Raw genomic sequence first — 21,581 nt, 5'->3', positions numbered from 1 at the left:
TATACCTTTCATTATCTTGTCACTATTGTACATGTGGTTGGAGCAGAGCACTAATACATAGTTTTGTTTTCATTAACAAAGGGTTTGATTATTATAGATGTTGAAAGCAACCAAAGTCTTTAAAAAATTATTTGGAATATGCTTTAAAACTGACTTAAAGTGATAGCTGCACCATTGAAAATGAGGGTGCTTAATGGAGAATTTAAATATCATATACAAAGTAGAATTCATTTCATTTCAGAGAATGAGTATATTTGAACAGTCCTATGAGTTCTGTGTTTTATAATATGGGATTAAAGAATTCAATAAAAAAAATATCAATTGGCCCCAAACAGGAAAAAATATTCAGAATCAATTTGAATCATAAAAATCATTATAGTAAGTGATACATTTGTTTTAGTTTACAAATGTAAACGTATACAGTTTGTTTGTTGTAATTGTTGTTGGTGAGAAAGAGTGAAGTGTTTTATAAATATGTATGAGATGAGCCTTTTCTAACATTAAAAGATATTGTTTTATTATAGCTTACAAATTACAAGGTGATATCAAAACGTTCCATGACTAGTTATGTTTAATAAAAAATAACTTATTTACCTAAGTTTTAACCATCTCCTTCAAAATAATCACCTTGCATAGCAATACACCAGTCCCAGCTTTCCTGTCACTTTTGGAATCCAGCCTGGAAGTTGTTTTCCATAAGCAAGTCAAGGACCTTCTGATTCGCTTTTGATCTTGACAGAGGTGTTAAAACGACAACCTTTGAGCTGCCTTTTCATCTTGGAAGTCTGCAGGTGCTAAATCTGGGGAATAGGGCAGGTGCAGGTGTTGTTTTTGGTAAGAAATACATGAGTGAGGAGAGCTCAGTGACAGGGTGCATTGTCGTCATGAAGAATCCAATTTTTCGTGCTCCACAGATCTGGTTACTTTCACCGAATATTCTCACTCAAACACTTGGAAACATCGCAGTAGAACTCTCGATTGACGGTCTGGTTTTGAGGGACAAATTCTTGATGCACAATACTGCAGATATCATGAACATGCTCTTGATTGAGCTGTAGCTGTTTTGAAGCACCCATGCCACTCGAAATATTGCATGCGATCCATTGCCTCATCACTGTAAGCTTGCCAAAACATGCTCAATGTCTCTGTAGCAGATTTCCCAAGTTTAATTTCATGTTGGCTCTTTGTCTCAGCTTCCTGTCCATGACAAAAATTGTAGATTACAGCATACACATGATCACAAAAACACAAATTTCACAACTCGCGAAGTAAATAAAGTGATGTCACTTTGCACACTGCCTCATAAAGATCACTGCTAGCTCTCACTGCACATGCAACTGTGTGCTGCCATCTGTCGGCACGCTACAGAACTAGTCTGGGAATTTTTTGATACCACCTCACATACAAGGTGCATACCAACCCAGTGAGAATGTCCAGAGAAAATGTTTAGAAAAATGAACAGTTAAAATGTCTTTTTAGTAAACCAAACTCTATATTTGTGTTTCTATATACTTTTTATTTTACCTGTTTCAGCCTGTGAGTTGTGGCTATGCTGAGACACTGCCATATATGTAACATTAGTTGTGTATCAGAGTTAAATTGTGAAGAATATGTTTCAAAATGTGTCTGGCCATGTGACAAGTCTTTTAAATTGTATAGAAATAATTATGTGCATGCATGCAAGATAAATTTAGGTACTTATTGATAACAGTTTCTGACAAATGTCTCTGTGTGTGTGGACTGATAAACAGTCTTGTTTGACCATATGCATATCAAATTAACAAGAAATACTTCTGTTTCCATGCATGAAAACATACAGTACAAACTAACATATTGGAAGCTAAGATCCATAACGTCAAAAAATGGCCAGAGGATCAAGAGTTTAAGTTTCTTAGCTAGACTTCTTGTTACTCATTGTACCATATGTTAATTGTCTGACATTAACATGTAATCTATCAGGCTGCATCCTGAGAAATTTATCTATTGGAAACTCAGCAGTGATGGTGATACTACAACAAATATTAGTTCTAAACTGTATAGTTTATTGCTCATAACACTTTGTTCTATTTTTCCCTAAACATGTAAATTCACTAATCAAAGAACATTAGTTAAACATGTAAATTATTGGGAACAATATTCCATGATAGTATGATCTGACAGGACACCACTAGTTCCAAAGAGATTTTTCCAGGAGATTCAAGAACTAGACATATTTGAATGCTTTACTTATGTGGAGTACAGCAACACTTTTTACTAAATTTTCAAGAATGAATTCCACTAGAGAATGACAAAGAATAGTAAATTTTAATGGAGAAACTAGCTCTGTGGAAGTTCTACTGGTGTCATTGAAATGGGAGAATGTTTTGAGATGTTGGAGAAGGCTGATTTCATCACCTTTGAAATGTTAGAAGTTAGATTTTTAAAATGATAGTTCACAGGGTCAGAGAAGAATGCATTGTGGCATGTTTTCAAAGATTGGAGGTAGTCCCTGTAGCAAGAGAGAAAAAGCAATTGAAGTGTTTGGAGAGAATAGGGAGTTGCTCTGAGCTACATTGCTGGAGAATAAAGAGATATTGTCAGGGTTAAACATTTTGTTGCTTTGAAGTGACAAGAGATGTTTTTTTAACTTGGTGTATTATATCTGTACAAGGTGGTGAGCATAGTGAATTAGGAAGACCTAATTCTGTAGGTAATTTACCACGCGTGTGCAGTGTGGATTTAGATGCAAATGACAGTGTACATGCTCTGCTCAAGATAGTTAGAATTAGCAGAGTATGGTGAGTAGTAACAATAAAGCTGTGGTTAGATGACCTAATAATGTAGAGACAGTAATGGTTTGGTAGAGGCCAGTGTTAGTGATGAAAAGTTCATGGAAGGTGTTTTCACAGTGTCTGTGTGTTGGTTAAGGTTGCATGTAGTGGATAGAACTAATTGGTGTTAAGAGTGAGACATTGCAAATGATAAATTTATGCAATAGTGCCATCAGTATGGGATGAGAGTGAAAAACAAGAAGAGTTATAAGCATTGAAGTCACTAAGGACAATGACTTCAGAGAGGGGTAATATGAGATATATGATCTTGATGCAGGAAAAGTTATAGTCAAAGATCACTTTGCAGTTAGATGATTTTGGAGGGCTGTAGAGAAAGCAGCTATAATTAGAGAACTTCTAGAAGTTTTTAAGAGTAGGTCTAGTCTTCAATAACTTATACACCAACTATGGACAGATGCCCAAACATTGAAAAACTAGAAAGAAAGGTACTAAATCAAACAAGATATGATGATCATCATCATCATCATCATTGTCATTTAACGTCCGCTTTCCATGTCTGAGGACTGGTGGAACCAGATGGCTACACCAGGCTCCAATCTGATTTGGCAGAGTTTCTACAGCTGGATGCCCTTCCTAATGCCAACCACTCCGAGAGTGTAATGGGTGCTTTTACATGCCACTGGCACGAAGGCCAGTCAGGCAGTACTGGCAACGGCCATGCTCAAAATGGTGTATTTTACGTGCCACCTGCACAGGAGCCAGTTCGGCGGCACTGGCAACGATCTCGCTCGAACGTCTTTACACATGCCATCCGGCACAAGTGCCAGGGAGGCGATGCTGGGCACAGGTGCCATGACAATTTTGCTTTCACTTGCCCCAACAGGTCTTCGCAAGCCAAGTTTCGTGTCCAATGAAGGAGACGACGTTGGCATGGGTACCAGTCGTTGAATCTAAATCGATTTCGATTTCACTTGCCTCAACAGGTCTTCGCAAGTGGAGTTTAGTGTCCAATGAAGGAAAGTACGCATAAGTGGGCTGGCTGAGGCCTTGGATTTAGGTCTCACTTAGCTTGCTGGGTCTTCTCACGCACAGCATATTTCCAGATTTCTCGATCAGAAGTCATCGCCTCGAAGGTCGTGCCTCAGCACCTCATCCCAGGTCTTCCTGGGCCTACCTCTTCCACAGGTTCCCTCAACCGCTAGGGTGTGGCACGTTTTCACACAGCTATCCTCATCCATTCTCGCTACATGACCATACCAGCGCAATCGTCTCTCTTGCACACCACAACTGATGCTTCGTAAGTTCAACTTTTCTCTCAAGGAACTAACATTCTGTCTAGTATGCACACTGACATTACACATCCATCGGAGTATACTGGCTTCATTCCTTGTGAGCCTACGCATGTCCTCAGCAGTCACTGCCCATGTTTCACTGCCATGAAGCATGGCTGTTCGTACACATGCGTCATACAGTCTGCCTTTAACTCTGACTGAGAGGCCCCTTGTCACCAGCAGAGGTAAGGGCTCTCTGAACTTTGCCCAGGCTATTCTTATTCTAGCAGCTATACTTTCAGCGCACCCTCCCCCACTACAAACTTGGTCACCTAGATAGCGGAAGCTATCGACTACGTCTAGTTTTTCTCCCTGGAATGTGGCAGAAGTTGTTTTCTGCACATTTTTAGTGTTTAATGCTCCTGAACATCTGCTACATACAAAAACTAACTTCCTAGTTAACCTTCCTTTGATATTGCTGCACCACTTATGTGTCCATAGCTTGCATTGGGTGCATCTTATAGAGTTTCTACCTACGCCTTTTCTACAGATCGAGCAGGGCCATCTACCTGAAGGGGTTTGTTTTTTCTACCTTCCTACTTATAAGGACTTTGGTTTTAGCTAGGTTGACTCTAAGGCCCTTCGATTCTAGTCCTTGCTTCCACACCTGAAACTTCTCCTCTAGTTCTGATAGTGACTCAGCAAGGTCATCAGCGTAGAGGAGCTCCCAGGGGCATCCTGTCTTGAATTCCTCTGTTATCGCCGGGAGGACTATGATAAATAGGAGAGGGCTGAGGACTGAACCTTGGTGGACCCCTACCTCTACCTGGAATTCTTCACTGTACTCGTTGCTAGCCCTCTCCTTACTGACAGCATCTCTGTACATGGCTCACACAGCTCTCACTAACCATTCTTCTATCCTTAGTTTCCTCATTGACCACCAGATAACGGATCGGGGGATCCTGTCAAAGGCTTTCTCCATGTTAACGAAAGCTAGGTACAGAGGTTTATCCTTGGCTAGGTATTTCTTCTGCAGCTGTCTTACCAGAAATATAGCATCAGTGGTGCTTTTCCCTGGCACAAACCCAAACTGCATCTCATCTAAACTGACTCTCTCCCTAACTAGTTGGGCTATGACCCTCTCTGTGACTTTTATTACCTGATCTAACAACTTGATACCTCTGTAATTATTTGTATCTAAAGCGTCACCTTTACCTTTGTAGCAGTTGACTATGGTACTGCTACACCAGTCATTGGGTATGACTCCTTTGTGTATCACCTGGTTAACAATACGGGTAACTAGGCCATAGCCAACACTGCCAGATATTTTGAGCATCTCTGCAGTGATTCCTGAAGGGCCGGGGGCTTTCCCTGTCTTTATACTCTTAATAGCTTTATCTACCATGGTACTGTCAACTCGAATCGCTGGTTTCTCTGTTGGGTTGGCATTCGGCACACTCTCTTTCTCCCATTTATTCTCTTTATTGAGCAATCTTTCATAGTGGCGTCTCCAAACCTCTTTCTTTGCAGCCTCGTTTAGTGCAAGCATACCATCATCCATGCGAACACATTTCTCTCCCACGACATCACGATTCTCTCTCACACACTGTCTTGCAACACAAAATACCTCAAGTCTTTGGTCCTCACGACGCAGAACGTTGGCAAATTTTTTCTTGTCTGCTTCCCTTCTGGCTAAATAAACCTGTCGCTTAGCTTCCCTTCTGGCAGTCTGATACAATTCCCTGCTACCACCGTTCTTCCAGTCCTTCCAAGCCTGTTTCTTTTGTCTAACAGCCCTGTCAACAACATTGTTCCACCACCACATTATTTTGGGTCGAGAGGGGACTTTGCACCATCCACAGATCTGGTCAGTGGCCCTCAGCAGGTTGTCCCGTAGAAACGTCCAGTTGTCTTCTACATCGTGTGAAGCTACTTCCCCTTCTTTTCCGTCAAAGACCTCAAGTGATAGTTCTCTAAATCTCTGTCCATTCACAGGATCTTTGAGCTTCCAGACCCTTCTCCTCCAAGCTGGTTGTCTTCTGGGCAACCACTTGGCCCTAATCCTGAAGTCACTAACTACTAGTCTATGTTGTGGAGTGCATTCTTCGCCTAGGAAGGTTTTGGCATTTATAAGCAGCCATCTTTCCCTTTTTCTGGCGAGGATGTAGTCAATTTGGCTAGAGTGTCTGCCAGAACAGTAGGTGACTAGGTGACTGGCAGGTTTCCTGAAGTTAGTATTGCAAACCATAAGGTCATTTGTGTCACAGAACTCCAGCAGCCTGGTTCCCTCCTCATTGCGGGAACCAAAACCATAGCCTCCATGTACGCCATAGAAGCCCCCTGAATGTTGTCCAACATGACCATTGAAGTCACCAGCCACAAAGAGAAGGTCCCTGTCATTCGTCGACGAGGTAGTCTGCAGGAAGGTGTCATAAAATTGGTTTTTCTGACCGTTGGGTAGCCTTGGCTGAGGGGCATAGGCCAAGATAATGGTTGCTAACCCATGGTGAAGGACTAATCTAATCTTTAGTATTCTATCGGATACTCTAACTACCTCGATTACCTTATCCACCCATTTCTCTTCAAGAAGTATACCCACGCCCCCGACCCCGTCTGTGTTCCCTGCCCAGAAAATCTTGTACCTGTGTTCTTTTCCTGTGAGGAACCTAGCGGAACCTCCTCTCCACTTTACGTCTTGGAGGCAGCAGATATCGACACGTCTCCGTTCAAGCATTTCAACAATCTCACCAGACCTACCTTTCAGTGTGCCGATGTTGAGAGTGCCAACCCTGAGGGTGTGGGAGGTATGGGCACATGGGACCCTGGGGTGGAGAACGGCCGTGTCATGTACCTGAAAAGAGAGCTTGCATTTTGCAGAATTCATAAAGAATCAGTAGCATTCATTTCAACCTGCATCCACTACACAATATTTTGCACCATATGATCGCAACCTTACATAGGAGATATACCTTAAATGGGGGGGGGGAGCCTTTAAAAGTGTTCATGGGAGACAGCCAGGGACTTACGGTACTGGTGGAGGGGGTGGGAGGGCGTTTGCTCCGGGATCAAGAGAGACAGAATAAAGCAGAGGATTAGGCCATAAAAGCGAGGCAGATAGGGAGAGATATTCTTTAGAGACTTCTGTCGCATAGTTTGAGAAAGTGACAATAGCAAATTTTAATGAAAATGGCTGTAAGAAATTAATCTGCTTTCTGAAATGATGGAAGAGAAGGAACAGAGAACAGATAGTACCTGGGAATTTGGGGTGTTTGTGTTTTGGAGAGTAAGAAAAGAAAGAAGGAAGAAAGAAAGAATGAGAGGGAAAGAAGGAGAATAAGGAAGAAACAAAGAAATTAAAAGAGAGGGAGAAAAAGAGAGAGAAAGAAAGAGAAGTTAAGAAAGTAAAGAGACAAAGTTACATTCCTGTTTATATTTTGTAATAAGTTACTTTGAAATGAAAAATTTCCTCTTTTCAAATTTTGATAGCTTAATAAGTTGGCTAATTGTTTTTATGATGTTATTGAGAACTATTAATAATTTAGTAACTGAGACACAGAAAATACTATGGCAGAAATGTTAGCATGCCGGGCAAAATGCTTTTTGGTATTTCGTCTGTCTTTACGTTCTGAGTTCAAATTCCGCTGAGGTTGACTTTGCCATCCTTTTGGGGGTCAATTAAACAAGTACCAGTTATGCACTGGGTCTATGTAATCGACTTAATCCCTTTGTCTGTCCTTGTTTGTCTCCTCTATGTTTAGTTCCCTGTGAGCAATAAAGAAATATACACATATAAATATACTCTATTAGGTGTATGGATATCTCAATTTATATGCATGTTTGTGAGAATATATATTTATGTATATTTTTTTGTCTTCAAATTTTATTTCTCCTATGTATTAAATTATTAATGAATTCCTAATCACCATTTTCTCTCCTGATAATACATCACTTAAATTAATAATTGTGTATTTTAATTACATAATTATATAAATAATTATAAATTATAAATTATTTAATGCCATTGACACAGCTGTTGAATACAATCATATTATGACAATTATATTATGAACTAAGTGTGGAATTTAGGCTTTTCTGGTTTTTATTTTAAACTAGCTTAAAAGCCGCACTCTATGTGGACTCTTAAGCTAGCTCCTGTGAAGAGCTAATTAGGCCTGCGGTCCAAAACTATAGAGAGCTGAATAGCATGACAATAATATGTCTATAATGATTATATGCCCCAGTGGTGTTTGATGAGTGGTTAAGGATGGATGAGAATTAACTCTGTAATGTAATCATTCTATTGCTCCAGTCCCAATTTCAATTCCAACTGTTGGCCAATTTATACCCAAGTTTTTATCTTGACATAAAATTAATGAAGCGAATATCATTTATCTCCCCCTTGATTTCTGATGTCATCACCCAAGGTTTACCTGCTACGGATGTTCAAGAACCAAATGGACAGATTTTCAATGCTGGTTCACACATACAAACTTTCACATACTTCCCTTGTACACGCACACACATATACACACACAGAGTTGAAACACTGTTTGATTTTTTTTTTTTTCAGCATTGAATGTTCACCATCTCACTTCCATTGCACACACACACACACACACACACACACAAACATTCACGTACCTCCCTTTTACATGCACACATATACTCACACAGAGTTGAAACACTGTTTGATTTTATTTCACCCCTTCCTTCCTTATTCATCTATGATCCCTTCCTTTCTCATTCATATGTTGTGACGGGGAAAAACACAAGAGTATTATTATAGTAGAAGATACATGATGCTCTCTTTGTCAATTCCTCTCACTCATTGCTATTACTTTCTCTCACTCCTTCTCAGTCATGGCTATTACTCTCGCTACTTCTTCTTCACTGAATTACTATTTTCACTCCTTTCGCTTCACTTATACTACTCTTTCTCCTACTCCCTCCTACTGCGTGATTTTGGACAAATATATAAAAACACTATGCTTATTATTAAGAGATATAATATTTTCATTAATCATTTTAGCCAATTTTGTTTTTTCATGCAAGTTCCTTCCACCAGAATTGACTGCATTGTAATGACATATTGTTGTTTAATGATTTGTTATTGAGCTTTTAATTGCTGTATATATATTTTATGACGTTTATACATTAATTCTATATCTAGATGTATAAGATATGCATGTATATAACACATGTACACATATATGTAAATATATTCATCATCATTGTCATCATTATTGTCATCATCATTTTTAACAGCCATATTTCATGCTGACATGGGTTAGACAGTTTGACAGGATCTGGCATGTCAGAGATTTAAGATTTGCTTCGTTTCTGTTGCTGGATGCCCTTCTTAATGCCAACCACTTTGCAGAGTATACCAATTGTTTTGTTTTTTGTTGCTCCAGCACATGTGAGGTTGCCATGCAACTTTTGAGACTAGTGGTACTACAGTAGAGATGAAGGCAGCTTTATGCTAGGAGATAAGAGGTTAAAGGATGAAAGAACCCGACTCATTTCTTGTTGTAGAGACACTACAGGGTTAATCGCATTACTTAAGAGAGAGTAGGAGTAAGTGGGGGTCAAACTGAAGAGTTAAAACTACTGGTGATGAGGTATCAGGGTGGATCCCTGTGCAAGAGACAGGATGTGAGTGGTGTAAAGGTTGCAAGAGTGTATAGAGAGTTAGAGAATGTGAAAAGGTGAGGGGCTGGATGTAATGAATGAAAAACAGGTGCTGAAGGATATGTATATGTCAAAGGGAAGATGGGGAAGAGTGGGTGACACCTCTAGAAATTGGGTAGAGTCAATGGTAGATGGTGTGAACGGTGGATAAGGGGTATGAGTGATAAATTATACATGTGAATTGGGGGAGGTAAGGGAGAGTAGGAGATGACAGCACAGCAAGGGGTGAAAAGTTATGGACTAATAATAAATATATATATATGGTTGGCGTTAGGAAGGGCATCCAGCTGTAGAAACTCTGCCAAATCAGACTGGAGCCTGGTGTTGCCATCCGGTTTCACCAGTCCTCAGTCAAATCGTCCAACCCATGCTAGCATGGAAAGCGGACGTTAAACGATGATGATGATGATGATATATATATATATATATATATATATATATATATACAGACACTAATTCAGTAATTGCATGGTCTGCAGCTGGTCTGTAGTTCAGTGATGAGTACACTGTAATCTGCAAATTGGAGGTGTGTTAGTTGCTCACCATTGATGTTCATACCACTTGTGCAGTTAGTGTCCTTGATGACCATTTCTAGACATGTGGTAAAGAGCTTTGGAGAGATGGTATCTCTTTGCTTGTTACCCTTCTCAGTTGGGATCTTTATTGGTGATGACAGCAGAGCTATATCTGTTGTGTATCCAAGGTTTATATCTCTGAGCAGTTTGATGTATTGCCTCTCATCACCTTGCATTTCCAGAGATTTCAACACTGCATTCATCTTGATGCTATCGAAGGCTTTTTCCAAGTACACTGAGGATGCTTGTATTTGTTCACTCGTTTTTTGAACTGTGTTAGAGTGAATACATAATCTATCATACTATAGTTCTTATGGAAATCTGCTTGCTCTCCTGACTGTTGGTAGTCAAGGTGTTTTGATAGTCTGGTGACAAACAGCTTTTTGAGGTGAGACAAGAAGCATATGGGGTGATAGTTTTTTAAATCTTTTTTATCATCCTCTTTATAGAGCAGGATGGTATTTGACTCTTTCCACAGTGAGGATATTTTACCCTCCTTCAGAAAGTGATTTGGCATAGAACAAGGATTTTCCACAGCTCTTCACCTTTACATCTTAACTTTCTGTCGTGATGCCATCTTTTCCAGGAGCTTTGTTTATTTCATCTGTTTGAGGGTATTTTCAATTTCATTGATCAGAATAGATGACATTTCTGGCATTTGTAGTGGTGTGGAATCAAGCTTTACAGATGGTTTTAAAAAGTTGGTATGGAAGGTTTTGCATACCTCCTCCATCTCTCTTTTGTCTGTCACCATGAGCCTATCCTTGTTCTTAAGTATTGTAACTTCTGAGCTATAGAGTGTCAGCCCTCTCCTGCATTTTTTAAAACTTTTCCTTTCTTTCACAGCTGGCATCAATCTCTTCAGTCTAAAATCCTTGAAGTCATTTTATAAATGTTGTGATTGCTTTGCAGAGAACAGAATACTTGAGGCTATCTTTCATGTTCCTTTTCATCATTTTCTGTTTCTCTACAATTTTCTTCTTCTCCTCTGAGATTCTTCCTCTAGGCTCCTGCTGATTTGCAGCTTTTGCTTTCTATATGCAGCTTTTAATTTTCTAGACCAGCAAATTTAGTCTTCAAATTGACACCAAATTTTTCTTGATAGCTTCCTGTAACTGTTTCCCATCAAAGGTCTTGACATGATATTTTGTTGAGATATGCAGAGCTTTTTTCTCTCTGATTTCATTGATCATGATCTTTACCAATAGCAAATGATGATCACTGCCTGTGTTGAATAGAACTACTACTGAAATGTCCTGTAATATGTACCATTTGACCACAATGTAGTCAATTTCAATTTTTTGTTGGGTACTTAGAGGCTATCCATGTCCATCCACTTCCAGGTTGCTTCCTATGTAGCTGTTCCTAATGTAAAATATTCTTGTTTCTGCCATAATAACCATACATTCTTCTCTTTTTGTTTCTCTTTCCTGATCCAAACTTACCAACATATTTCTCTCCCTGTCATCCTTTTCCATCCTTTGCTTTAAAATTTCCCATCACTCAGAGCTGAGCAGTAGATCTTAAAATGAACCACACATAAACAAAATACATGCAATCGGAAGATACAGCACATTTAGAGATGGGAAAGGACACTCATTGAATATGCACGGAGATATGGATGCTGAAAATTCAAAGAGAATATGGGCATGATGGAAGGCATTTAATTCAAGGAATGTGCTCTTATATGCTAGTGAAACATAGGCTGCTATGAAAAGAATAGACTATCATTTGGTTATAACACAAAGGGCCTTGGAAAAATTCATCCTAGGAACATCACTAAGAGAGCACATTTGAAATGAGATAATTTGAGAAGGGAACAGAGTGAAGAATATGATTACAGATTACTGAAAGCACAATTTCTGCTTAGCTGAACATGCTGCAAGGTTTACACACAACAGGTTGATTCTGTGCAGTTGCCAAGGAGTATCCAAGATATTGGAAAAGGCCTCCATGATGATGGGAAGACAATTTAGTCAAGCAGTTTAAGTCAAGATGGAAAAGAATGGTGCAATCAGGACAGAATTGGAAATGCATTGTGACCAGTGGTGTATAACAGCATCTGATGAGCTGGTCAATACTGTGATACATAAATTGAGACATATAAAGTGGTTAGTTACTTTCAACTTGAAGTTAGAAGACTTAAGTAATGGAAACCAATCTAGAAAAACAAAATATGGGAGTTTAAAGATCCAGTGAACAGTCAGAAATTTAGAGAAGTAATAGTTGAAGCAGTTTACAGTAAGGAGGAGATATATAACATTGAAGAGAAGTGGAAGTTCCTTCAAGAAAACTAATTAAGAGTGACAGAACCAATCTGCAGCTGCAAAATTCCAACCAGACCAAGGGTGATGTAATGATTGAACAGTAAAGTAAGCTGTGTCTTTAGAATGAAGAGACAGGCTTGGAAAAAACTGGAAAAATACTGACAGTAAAGAATTGTATCATGTAGTTAGAAAAGAAGCTAGGTGGCAGATGTACATTGCAAAAGGAGAAACAGAAAGTAACAGTTTTGCCAGTGTTCTAAAGCATATGGTGTTCCAGATTGCCAGACAGTGTATCAAGAGAGTTATAGCTCAATTAATTAATTAGAAGAATTAGGCTAGACAAAATGCAGTTTGGCTTGTTCCAGGGAAAAGCACTACTGATGTTATATTCATAGTCAGGCAACTGCAAGAGAAGTATTTGGCTAAGAACAAACTGTTATACTTGGCATTTGTTGATCAAGAGAAAGCCTTTGATTGAGTATCCTACTGTGTGATACAGTAGGTGGGCTCTGAGGAGGCTAAGAGTAGATGAGTGGCTTGTGAAAGCTGTACAGGTCATGTACAGAGAAACTATTAGTAAGGTGAGAGTTAACCATGAGTACAGTGAAGAATTTGGTGTATAGGTAGGCATTCATCAAGGCCCAGACCTCAGTCCCCTTCTTTTTATTATTGTCTTCCAAGCCATAACAGAGGAAGTTAAAACTAGCAGCCCCTATATGCTGATGATCTTGCTCTCATAGCAGATTCTATATCAGAACAAGAAAAGAAATTTCAGATGTGGAAACAAAACTGGAAATCTAAGAGTTTTAACATTAACTTAGCAAAGACTAAGATTTTAGTAAGAAAACAGACAGTACTCACTTCAGGTAAATGGCCATGCTTGATGTATAGGAAAGCTGTATACAAGAATTCCATACAGTATATCCAGTGCAAGCTATGGATACACAAGAGGTGCAGTGGAATAATAGAAAGGTTATGAAAGAAAATAATGTTTGTATATGGAAGATGCACAAGAGTCATAAAACCTACAGATATTCAGAAAATTGGTTTTCTCAAATGCCTCGAAGGCTCTTTAGTGGTAGTGGATCATTGCTGCTACCTCGGGGACCAAATTAGTAGTGGAGAGGATGTATAGAAAGTGTAATAGTTAGAATAAGAATAGGATGGAAAAAATTCTGGAAGCTTTTACCTATGATGGCAACCAGAGGTTTCTCTCTTTGAATGAAAGGAAGGTTGTCAGAGGCTTGTATATGAACAGCTATTCTACATGGTAGTGAGATATGGGCCCCAAAGGCAGAGGATAAATGAAAGCTTAAGAGGAATGGGGCTCTGCACCATGCCAACCAAGCAGGAGAACTCAGTCATGACTGTCAGACAATTTCTACGACCACATCACCCCTAACATTTAGCCACCTAACTCCCCAGACTGCAACCCCTTTGATTATTATGTGTGGGGGCGCAGTTGAGCAAGAAACCAACAAAACTCCTTGTAACACTAAAGATGAACTGCAGGCATGTTCTGCTGGATGTGCAGTGTAAGTATACATCAGTGGCAGAGTGCTAGTGTTTTGAGAGAAAAATTAGGCATAAGAGAAATTAGATGCAATGTGCAAAAGAGAAGATTGTGCTAGTTTGGTCATGTGATGTGAATGGATGTCAACAGTTCTATAAACAAGTACTGGTCACTCAAAGTGGAGGGAATGCATATGCAGAGATAAATGACAGCTACATCAAACAACACTAGTCTTAGGTTAATAATCCTATTAGGTACCCTAACTATCTTAGTCACATATATGTGTATATATACATACCTATATATATATATATATATATATATATATATATATATATATATATATCAGTGGCATATAGTGGTTGTCGTATTGGGTGTGCCAGCACACCCAATGCCACCAAATTTCAAGCAGAGGTATAACAAAAGTTTTCCATTAAGATTTGTGATTAAATTAATGAGTAAGGTTAATAGTATTAGGAGCACTCCGTTGGTTATGATGACAAGGGTCCCAACTGATTCAGTCAACAGAACAGCCTGCTTGTGAAGTTAACATCCAAGTGGTTGAGCACTCCACAGACACGTGTGCCCTTAACAGAGTTCTCGGGGAGATTCAGCATAACACAGTGTGACAAGGCTAACCCTTTCAAATACAGGTACTACTCGTTTTTGGCAGCTGAATGGACTGGAGCAATGTGAAATAAAGCGTCTTGCTCAAGGACATGAAGATCTTACGATTGTGAGCTGAATATCCCAACCACTAAGCCATGAGCAAGGTTAATATTTATAATGAATTTGTCATTTTCAATGGGTGTGCAGTGCACACCCGGAATATACGCCCCTGATATATATGTGTGTGTGTGTATATATATATAAATATATATACATATATATGAGGTGTGATGTATAAATTGTCATCATTTTATATTTTTAATTTTGCACATGCACGTTACTTGTTTTTGATTTTGTTGACTACACAGTATAGTAGGGTCAGTTGGACACTGTCCATGAGAAAAACAGCACCATGATGCAATTCACTCTGCCAGAAATTTGGAAACGACATGCTGTACTGCTTGGTATTCATGCCAGAAGCTCCAATATAAACATTTCAGAGTGTTTGAGTGTCAATCTGAGGACAGAGTGTGTAACGAGAGTGATAAAAATCAAACATTCAGTCAACATCATGGTGTTTGGCGTGATCACTAGTGATGATGATGTTATGCCTCCATTCATCTTCCCACACAGCCTCAGACTCAACACGGAGGCCTACATTAAGTGCCTGGAAGGGGTAGTGCTGCTCTGGGTCAAGAGGATGGCTGCTGGAAGATCCTATGTCTGGCAACAGGACTCTGCACCATGCCAAACAAGCAGGAGAACTCAGTCATGGCTGTCAGACAATTTCTACAACCACATCACCCCTAACATTTGGCCACCTAACTCCCCAGACTGCAACCCCCTTGATTATTATGTGTGGGGGAACAGTTGAGCGAGAGACCAACAAAACTCCTTGTAACACCAAAAATGAACTGAAGGCAAGGATTATGGCAGCAATTACCAACTTAAACTAGGAGACTGTCCAGAAGAGTTGCAGAAGATTCCTAAGTCGTCTGGAGGCCATGATTGAAGCCAATGGCGATTTTTATTGAATAAATTTACTCTTTAGTATTTCAAGATATTTTAATGTAATTTTGGTAAATATATCTGTTAAAATGAGATGTCAGTGTTATTATTATTTTTGCATAATTTAGATGACAATATATTCACCACACCCTGTATGTGTGTGTGTGTACACACACACACACACACACACACACACACACACACACACACTCACTATTAAATCCATTAACTCTAGAGATTTTGTCTGCAACAATCCTAATGAGTGCTTTTGAATTTGTATCAGCTGTTATTTGTAGTTACTTCTCTTCAACTAACTGCTTTCCCTGTTAGTAACCACTTTATGTTAAGTGTCTCACAGACATTTTGATACTCTTTGTTGCTGAACAAACCAGACATCTTGTCTCTCTCTTTGCTTGTTTCTCTCCCTCTTTCTCTTTCCCTCCCCTCTCTCTCCCTTATTTATGTTTGTGTGAAGGGATATATGGCCTTGTGAGTTGAGTGTTTTGCTCATAATCATTTAGTAATGAATTTAATTCCTGGTCCAGGACACCTCATTTCATGTTGCTCCAGTTTATTATGCTGCAAATTAATACCAGCTAGGTGCTTCTGCAGCTTACTCCTTTCCAGCAGTCACATCCTGAATGCTTCAGTCAGTGGTGAAAGGTGGTTGGTGAAATCGTAGTACAAGTTACCAAACTATACTCACTCACAAGTGACTGCTAGATCTACTCTGCTGTATGTGTTCATATGTATGTATGCATTTGTATAACTTACAAATGTTAGAAACATTTATGATATACTTTTTTTATTTGAAGATCAGTCTTGGAGTTTATCAAGTTTTGTTTTTCTTTTTATCAGCTAACATTTCTTTTAGAAACAGATAACTATATTATATGGAGAACTCTCAAATATTTAGCAACAAAGTAAGTCTATTGTTGAGGAGTAAAAAAAAAATGATAGTAGACATAGAGATACTAGAAAGATTTTCTTTTATTCTTTTACTTGTTTCAATCATTTGACTCTGGCCTTGCTGGAGGGTTTCAATCAAACGAATAAACCCCAGGACTTTTTTAAAGTCTAGTACTTATTCTGTTGGTCTCTTTTGCCAAACCACAAAGTTACGGGGGCATAAATACACAGACACCAGTTGTCAAGGGATATGAGTGTGTGTGTGTAGTGGGACGGAACACAGAACCTTATTCATCATTAAATGCTTGAATTGAGATGGTGAATGACTCGGATAAATAGATGTTTTTTTCAAAGCCATTTCTATGAAGACAGTTTCCATAGCTGATCAGTTTATTTGGAATCTTCATTATTTTTATCATTCAGACTTCAGACATTGAAGTAGTGTTGTATCTTTTTGGATGCCTAAAGGAATAAATATGTTGGGTATGTCTATTTTTAAATGTGTTTTCAGTTAGACAGATAGAGTTCTTTACATATTTACCATCTAAAAGAAATTTTGACACTACAAATGCTTTAGTAAGGCACCTACTATTATTGTGGAGAATAAAGACAATGACAATGTGGCAGGCTATTTTGAATTTTTACATTTGTGAGATTGTTTCTATTCCTTCAGGATGTAGAAACGGAAAATATTTAGTAAATCACGTTTACATTATTTTTGTTGAAGATTTTCTTCTATAATCTTCTGGGAAGTGTTTCTGAATTTAATTGATACAAATCTTACAAACTTCGACATGCCATATAAACTGAAAGATAGACTAAACCATATAATTTTTCTTATTTTTAGTTGTTTGTGTATTGCGCTAATGTTCATAATATAATTGGCTTCAAAGTTTTTACTTTTCAGTGCATTATTAAAATAATGTGCTTATGATTATCAAGGCATATATTAGAAATATGCTAATGTTATTAATGTTTTTACAGCCATAGGTAATCTATTGGCATATTTGTTAATATGTTCTAAGTTCTAGTTAGGCTTTCTACAAGAGTATTATTTTATATTGTTTATATCTCAGATTTTTTCAAAACATCTAATATCTATATTAGTATTAGTAAGAATATTTTAATTAAATATTCTAAATGTATCAATTAGATTTTTCCTGTGAAATTTATATTATGATTATGTATCTTTCCTTAATTATAGTACAGTTAATAACAAATTAGAATTCTCTAAAGTTGACATGCCATTGACGATAAAGACAGGCTTATTATCTGGAGACAATGGAACAATCATGGATATGTGTCTTTGCCTCAGTTGGCAACATCAGCACAACAGTTGTCCTACCTTGTCTTCAGAAACAAAAAAGAGTAAATCACATTTATAGCCAAAGTAATTGGCTTAAATTTTTAAAAAATGAACTAAGAGTGGCCAATGGCATGTATATGAACAACAGAAACAAATACAAGTATATCAAATACCATACAACATAAATTCTTTTTGTATAACACACACACGACAGGCATTTTCCAGTTTCTATCTACCAGATGGGCTAGTAGAAGACAGTTGCCCAAGGTGTGATTGTGTAAATCATACTTTACATGTTCATGTACACTCAGACATAGAAAGACCTTCACTGTGAATACTGTCTTAAAAGAGAAATTCCCTTTATAGATAGTGTGTGCTAAATCACATTATCAGACTATGAATGATGTCATCAAACTTTAGTTCATCAGTTATGGACAGTGAATCTTCTTACATTTTAACAGCAAATAATAAATTTACTGGTGTGTGCAAAGTTTTGTAAAATGGAAATTAATTAAATACTGGTACATTAAATAATGATGATTAAAATATACCAGTGTGCAGTGATATTTAACATATTCACATACACACAAACCTGGAAATATCTTTGTTGCAGTTATTGTCTCAGAGAAGAAATCCTCCTTATGGACAAATGTGTGTAAAAATACACTGCTGAGCTGTGAATATGTGCTATACACACAGTGGAGGTGGGATGAGTCAGTTACTGGTTACACTGGAGTTTCACCTCTTCTAGAATAATCAGACAAGTTGTGATCAGAGATTTCTTACAGAAGCCGTGTGTATGTGTGTGTGTGTGTGTATATATATATATATATATATATATATATATGACCGAGACCTTTGGAAATGTGCTGTGCGTGAGAAGACCCGGCAAGCCAAGTAAGATCGTTGCCAGTGCCCCTGGACTGGTTCTTGTGCGGGTGGCACATGAGATGCACCATTTTGAGCGTGGCCGTTGCCAGTACCGCCTGACTGGCTCCTGTAGGATTTTCGAGCGAGATCGTTGCCAGTGCCCCTGGACTGGCTTGTGCGGGTGGCACATAAAAGACACCATTTCGAGCGTGGCCATTTTCGTGCGGGTGACACGTAAAAGCACCCACTACACTCTCTGAGTGGTTGGCGTTAGGAAGGGCATCCAGCTGTAGAAACTCTGCCAAATCAGACTGGAGCCTGGTGTTGCCATCCGGTTTCACCAGTCCTCAGTCAAATCGTCCAACCCATGCTAGCATTTAAAGCGGACGTTAAACGATGATGATGATGATGATGATATATATATATACACACCAGAATAAGAACATAAATGCGAAACAAGGTAGAAAAGAATAGTACTCGAATACCTGAGGTAGAGTAATATGCTTTCTTAAAAAGCAGCAAAAATGTCACTAAAACTGTTACTCAAAAGTTTCACTTCCTGTTCATTGGACAGTTTTGTTTAGAATGGAACAAAAATAAGGTTATAAACAAACATATACAATTAGTTTAATGGATACACATTTAAAAATGGTTTTGTTTCATTGGTCCTTTCAACTAACAGTCTTTAAAATGACCAGTTGCATGCAATGAACAAAATTCAGTATAAAATCATCTTATAAAATCGAAGAAAACCTTAAATCAAAAATAGCTTATAAAGGACAGAGTCTAAATACCTAGGGTAAATAATTATTTGTAAAATATTAATCAATTAATACATTAAAAGTTATATCCATTTAAAAAAAATTTTCACATTGGTTTACATATACATTTAGCAGTATATGCACATACCAAACCATCTGTAATATACATATATACACTAAAACATACAGACGCATGTACATACATATACAGACATATATAGATAAGACATAAATATATATACAAATGCATATATATATATATATATATATACACACACACATATATATATATATATATATATATATATATCATCATCATCATCATCATCAACATCGTTTAACGTCCGCTTTCCAAGATTTGCCAATGTTCTGCGCCGTGACGACCAAAGACTTGAGGTATTTCGTGTTGCAAGACAGTGTAGGAGAGAGAATAGTGATGTCGTGGGAGAGAAATGTGTTCGCATGGATGATGGTACGCTTGCACTAAATGAGGCTGCAAAGAAAGAGGTCTGGAGATGCCACTACGATAGATTGCTTAATAAAGAGAATGAATGGGAGAAAGAGAGTCTGCCGTATATCGACCCAACAGAGGAACCAGCTATCCAAGTTGACAGTACCATGGTAGATAAAGCAATTAAGAGTATGAAGACAGGGAAAGCCCCCGGCCCATCAGGTATCACTGCAGAGATGTTCAAAATATCTGGCAGTGTCGGCTATAGCCTAGTCACCCATATTACAAACCAGGTGATACATGAAGGAGTCATACCCAATGACTAGTGTAGCAGCACCATAGTCAACTGCTACAAAGGTAAAGGTGACACTTTAGATACAAATAATTACAGAGGCATCAAGCTGTTAGATCAGGTTATGAAAGTTACGGAGAGGGTCATAGCCCAACTAATTAGGGAGAGAGTCAGTTTAGATGAGATGCAGTTTGGGTTCATATCAGGCAAAAGCACCACTGATGCCATATTTCTAGTAAGACAGCTGCAGGAGAAATACCTAGCCAAGGATAAACCTCTGTACCTGGCTTTCGTTGACATGGAGAAAGCCTTTGACAGGGTCCCCTGATCCCTTATCTGGTGGTCAATGAGGAAACTTGGGATAGAAGAATGGTTAGTGAGAGCTGTGCAAGCCATGTACAGAGATGCTGTCAGTAAGGTGAGGGTTAGAAATGAGTACAGTAATGAATTCCGGGTAGAGGTAGGGGTCCACCAAGGTTCTGTCCTCAGCCCCCTCCTATTTGTCATAGTCCTCCAGGCGATCACAGAGGAATTCAAGACAGGTTGCCCCTGGGAGCTCCTCTATGCTGATGACCTTGCACTAATTGCGGAGTCACTATCAGAACTAGAGGAGAAGTTTCAGGTGTGAAAGCAAGGACTAGAATCAAAGGGCCTTAGAGTCAACCTAGCTAAAACCAAAATCCTAATAAGTAGGAAGGTAGATAAAACACACACCCCTTCAGGTAGATGGCCTTGCTCAGTATGTAGAAAAGGAGTAGGTCTATAAGATGTACCCAGTGCAAGCTATGGACACATAAGAGGTGCAGCAATATCAAAAGCAGGTTAACTAGGAAGTTAGTTTTTGTATGTGGCAGATGTTCAGGTGCAATAAACACTGTAAACAAACAGGAAACAACTTCTGTCTCATTCCAGGGAGAAAAACTAGAGGTAGTTGATAGCTTCCGCTATCTGGGTGACCAAGTTAGTAGTGGGGGTGGGTGCGCTGAAAGTGTAGCTGCTAGAATAAGAATGGCCTGGGCAAAGTTCAGAGAGCTCTTACCTCTGCTGGTGACAAAGGGACTCTCACTCAGAGTAAAAGGCAGACTGTATGACGGATGTGTACGAACAGCCATGCTACATGGCAGTGAAACATGGGCTGTGACTGCTGAGGATATGCGTAGGCTCGCAAGGAATGAAGCCAGTATGCTCCGCTGGATGTGTAATGTCAGTGTGCATACCCGACAGAGTGTAAGTATCTTGAGAGAAAAGCTGAACATAAGAAGCATCAGTTGTGGTATGCAAGAGAGA

At 38.7% G+C, this 21,581-nt stretch overlaps 1 protein-coding gene across 1 annotated transcript in view; it reads left to right on the top strand.

Annotated features, from left to right (window-relative positions):
• The window catches only part of LOC106873751 (uncharacterized), a 524,930-nt gene that overhangs the window by 394,283 nt on the left and 109,066 nt on the right, over window positions 1–21,581 (top strand). The gene's annotated exons all lie outside the window — the stretch shown is intronic.

This window comes from Octopus bimaculoides, chromosome 15 (assembly GCF_046866305.1).
Source record: "Octopus bimaculoides isolate indiv1 chromosome 15, ASM4686630v1, whole genome shotgun sequence".
Lineage (NCBI taxonomy): Eukaryota > Metazoa > Mollusca > Cephalopoda > Octopoda > Octopodidae > Octopus > Octopus bimaculoides.
The sequence above is the reverse complement of the archived record's forward strand: the minus strand, read 5'-3'. Positions and strand labels throughout refer to the sequence as shown.